Here is a 4,326-nt window from a genome sequence, read left to right as displayed (position 1 = left end):
AAAAAAGCCTCACTTAGTAGGAGAGGACAGAATACTGCGGAAGTGAAGTACGTCACCGTTTTATAACCTCGCCATAACTCGGCCTAAGCTGTTGTAAAGAAATAAAGTTGTCTAGGATATTTTAGGATATGGTCTCCATGGTTACTCAACCCCTGCACAGCCACACATGACACACACATCACAGGGAAAATAAAACACACTTAAAAGTATCCTTGAGTACCCCGTTTGGTAGTGACAATGGTCATATTGCTCCAAAAAAAATTAAAATCTATACACTACTACAGCAAGGAGGGTGTAATCATCTTGGATTTTTCCCTCTTATCAAACAGCAGGTTTCGCCCCTGACAAAAGGAAACATGGCCACTCACCACACCTTTTATGAAGCCACATTTATCATCGGGTTTTTCACGTCATGCTTTTAATGGATTTTCCACAGTACAGTGAGCTGTTAGGAGGAAATGAACTACACTCTGTTGTTCTTCTCCCTTGCTATCCTCTCTCCATTTCCCAACCAGAACTCATGTCTGAAGATCTCAGAGATCAAGAAGTCTGCGCCTAGTTTTATAAAGTCTATGGTCCGTGCTGGCACTGTGGCGCCTCCTGTCGAGGTAAGATCATCAGACCGGTTAGAGTTACTGATCCAAAGCCATGTTGACACTTTCAAACTCCTGAGAAAACGATGTTTCAAGCAGAATTGATATATTTGTATGTAGGTGTGAAATGCGTGTATCTCTTGTCCCTGTTTCTGTTCTTTATATCAGGGGTCTTCAATGGTTTTCAAGCCAAGGACTCCTTAGCTGAAAGAAAGATGATGTACAACATATCCTGTATAAAATTTAGTTGCATATTAAACCGGGCCGAATGGATGAAAACTAATGGACATCATCATGTTTTAATGTTAAACATATGTATGGAAAGCACAGTGAATCTGAGCTGTGTGGCTACCATAGTAGCTACCTAACCTATAGTGAGCTTTTCTTCAATATGTAAATCCAATTATTATTCTTTTTCACAAAAAAAAAGAAAAAAACTGTACAAACTCTAAGGAACCCCCAAGGGTTCACGGACCCCCTGATGAAGATCTCGGCTTTATAGTATAATTTAAAAAGAGATCATCGTTGGGTGTGGTTTTATCCCTTAAAAGGTTGAACAGACAAGCGTTCAAACAAGATAGTTTAAGTGGGGAAACCCCTAAAATAGTAAATAAACTGCAGAAATAAGGTGATGCCAGATGATGACTCCTCTCCCACACAGCTGTCCAGCTTCCTGCTCAATAAAATACCAAAACACACAAAGAGCTTTTCAAACGGAAATGTAGTTATGGTTTGGTAGACTTTGCATGCTCCACATAAATAAAAATCTAAAATGTTGTGCATCTGCAATTTTCCTTCACATAGAGTGTATCAATCTCGCATCTATTTTTCAGCTAAATGATCCATGCTGCCCAAATAGACTGTCAGCACAGCAGCATTTAAATCTGCCAACCAGAAGTAAAGCGGCTCATGTCGCCAGTCAAAATGAAGCCCCAGATTCTCCACCCTGACTACACCCAGCATGGCGGATAGCCAGACTCGTCTAAATGACATGACAACCACGGTCTTCTCCAGTACGTCTACTATGGCGAGGAAAAGGAAGACAAGTCCTGGTTACCTGCGAAAATACAGTTAAACTAATGGATCACTAGTGCATTACTCAACAAAATGTTGTATTGGTATGACATATTACCACAACTAGAGAGCATAAAACTAAAGGCCAGAGTGCAGCTAAGAGAAGGACAGAAGCAGATCAGCTGTTAATTCTGTTAAATGTTTGATAAATGAGACTGCATTAAAACCCTGCAGCCAGAGAAGGCCTCAAAATATAAGTTTTTATAAAGGAGTTAAAAGATATAACTCATTGGTAGCTGGAGAGATGCCAGTTCACCTCCTGGGCACTGCCAAGGTGCTCTTGAGCAAGGCCCCGAACAACATCCCTCTATTGTATAGGAGCTGAGCATGTGTGTGTGTATTTTAGGCATGTGTGTAGTGTGTAATAACAACATAGTGTAAATTGTAATTTCCCCATTGGGGATCAATAAAGAGTATAAATTATTTTATTTTTTTTAAACTATTAAAACAGTACATTAAAGAGCTCAAATAAGCTTAAATAGAATATATCATGTATTTTAAAAAAAGTCAACAAGAATAGAATCATTTGATTTAATAAAAGGCAGAGTCAAAAAGAAAACTCTTCTGTCTTGACATAAGTCCTTCAACCAATATTCAGACTTTGTAATTGTCTTAATGTGCCTGTTTAAATCCAGGTCTGAATCTTTGTCTGTGGGTCTAAACACAGCTAGTACTGTATTGATTTGATTAATTGTATTGATCTCTTCATTGCACTCGTGCCTCTATAATGTTTCTGTTTAGAGTATGTATATATTGTGTATATATTAGTGTGTATATTTCTGTTTTGGTTGATATGTATGTGTAAGCACAGTGTGAGTAACGATGCTCCAAAGACAAATTCCTCGTATGTGTCCTCATACCTGGCAAATAAAGCTGATTCTGATTCTGATTCTGATTCTGATAGAAGAAGCTGAGCTCAGACTTGTAATCGTTCCTCCTTGACTCCAAAGACAACTCGTTTTCCATCGTGTAATTAAAGAATATTACAACATTTCATAATGCTGCTTCTTGATGGGTTACTTGAAAGTTGAAAGTTGACCGTTATGCTCTTCTTTCTTGGGAGGAAGGACAGGTAGGAGTCTTCATCCGGGAAGTCAGGTCAGAGCTTATGTAAGACCTTGAGCGTGCCCGGCCGGCATCACGCCCCCTGGGACAAACCGTCGCCATGGACGTTTATAAATTGAATGTTTTCCTGCTTTTTTCACTATTAGGCCTGTTTATTGCTGTTTTGTGATTTCTTTAATTTTTTATTGATACCGCTCGCTTTGTTGTTATTGTTTGTTTTCATGGTCTTGAGTGTGCCTTTTTGACTGGGAAATTTTTAATAAGTGAATGAAAGAAAAACGTTTAATTAAATGTCCTGCTGGGTCGCTAACGTGGAGGGACAGCGCCCTCCTGTGGTTACAATTGAGGACTGCGCTACTGTAACTTGCCTGCTTACGTCACGCAGACAACTCTCATTTAATTGGCTGTCCGGCTTGTGATCACGTGACCTCACTGTCCTGTTTGTCCTGTTACTTTTAACAACGGCGCCGCGAATAAGCTTCTTTTTTTTCTTCTTCGTGTAGGCTATTTAACAATAAAACCACAACTGTAAATGTGATTGTGTGTGAAGAACAGACGTCAACGCGTTTATATGCGGGATTTTAATGAACCTGGACGCACGAAAATCAGGTAGGTTGACTGTCAAACAAAGCTGAAAGTGACTTGTTTTTGTTCTGCCCTGTCAGCGACTCTTCGACTGCTCAGTCAACCAAAAGCTGGTCCCAGTGTAAACTACCGGTTGTTTCGTCGTAGTAAAGACGTGACAGTCAGGACTGGGGTTGTCCTATTTATGTTTTTTTAACCTAATGTTTTTTTATGACACTTCAAAGTTAACAACATTAGCTACATTGAAGTTGTTAGCTAGCTTTCTACTAGCTAGCTAATGTCACCACAGTGTTATCTAGTCTGAATCGCACACAATAAGTGGGTTGCTCTTTTCTTATTCGTTTGGGTAATTTATGAGTTGAGTAATCTATTGGGACTTAACCTCACTCGTACAACTTGAGCCCAAACTCTTGTGTCACTTGTTCTTCTCTGAGTTGTTTTCTCTAATGTGATTTGTTCCTCTGCACAGACAAACGAGCCTTCTTTGTCTTCTGCCACCAATAATTACATGCCCCAGTCAGCCAGACCTAACACATCAGGCACACTCCAAGACGAGACATGCTTGTTCGTATACTTTGACTCTAGAGATAACAGAGATCATTTGCTTCTCAAAACTCAATGAAAGGAAAACAAATGTGTAACCTTCACGATTTTTCACAAGATCTGAAAATACTTTCCAGGTTAATTCATTTAATCAAGGTGTTCCATCCGATAACGCCTGTAGATTAAAGGCACCATAGCATGAAAATGAAAATATTTTTTTAACATTAATATGAGTTCCCCCGGCCTGCCTAAGGTCCCCCAGTGGCTAGAAATGGCGATAGGTGTAAACCGAGCTCTGGGTATCCTGCCCTGCCTTTGAGAAAATGAAAGCTCAGATAGGCCGATCTGGAATATTGCTCCTTATGACCTCATAAGGGGCACGGTTACCTCGCCTTTCTCTGCTTTGCATGCCCAGAGAATTTGGCCCACCCATGAGAGAGAGAGAGACATCATGGCTTTCAAATGA

General features: G+C 39.9%; 1 protein-coding gene and 2 long non-coding RNA genes across 4 annotated transcripts in view; 2 read left to right on the top strand and 1 right to left on the bottom strand.

Annotated features, from left to right (window-relative positions):
• LOC116687006 (uncharacterized) overlaps window positions 1–4,326 on the top strand; it is a 22,221-nt gene that overhangs the window by 5,412 nt on the left and 12,483 nt on the right. The window contains exon 2 of the long non-coding RNA XR_004331444.1: window positions 2,303–2,314. This is a non-coding gene — a long non-coding RNA (uncharacterized LOC116687006). The remainder of the gene's footprint in view (window positions 1–2,302; window positions 2,315–4,326) is intronic.
• Window positions 1–4,326, bottom strand: part of LOC116687005 (uncharacterized) — a 15,134-nt gene that overhangs the window by 1,832 nt on the left and 8,976 nt on the right. The gene's annotated exons all lie outside the window — the stretch shown is intronic.
• The window catches only part of pld3 (phospholipase D family member 3), a 12,602-nt gene continuing 11,431 nt past the window's right edge, over window positions 3,156–4,326 (top strand). Inside the window, exon 1 of one of the 2 annotated variants that reach the window (XM_032512069.1) lies at window positions 3,156–3,337. The gene's annotated coding sequence lies outside the window, so the exon portion shown is untranslated. Of the gene's footprint in view, window positions 3,342–4,326 lie in introns of both variants that reach the window. The other variant, XM_032512068.1, reaches the window with a different exon arrangement.

Source organism: Etheostoma spectabile, chromosome 3 (assembly GCF_008692095.1).
Source record: "Etheostoma spectabile isolate EspeVRDwgs_2016 chromosome 3, UIUC_Espe_1.0, whole genome shotgun sequence".
Classification (NCBI taxonomy): Eukaryota; Metazoa; Chordata; class Actinopteri; order Perciformes; family Percidae; genus Etheostoma; species Etheostoma spectabile.
The sequence above is the reverse complement of the archived record's forward strand: the minus strand, read 5'-3'. Positions and strand labels throughout refer to the sequence as shown.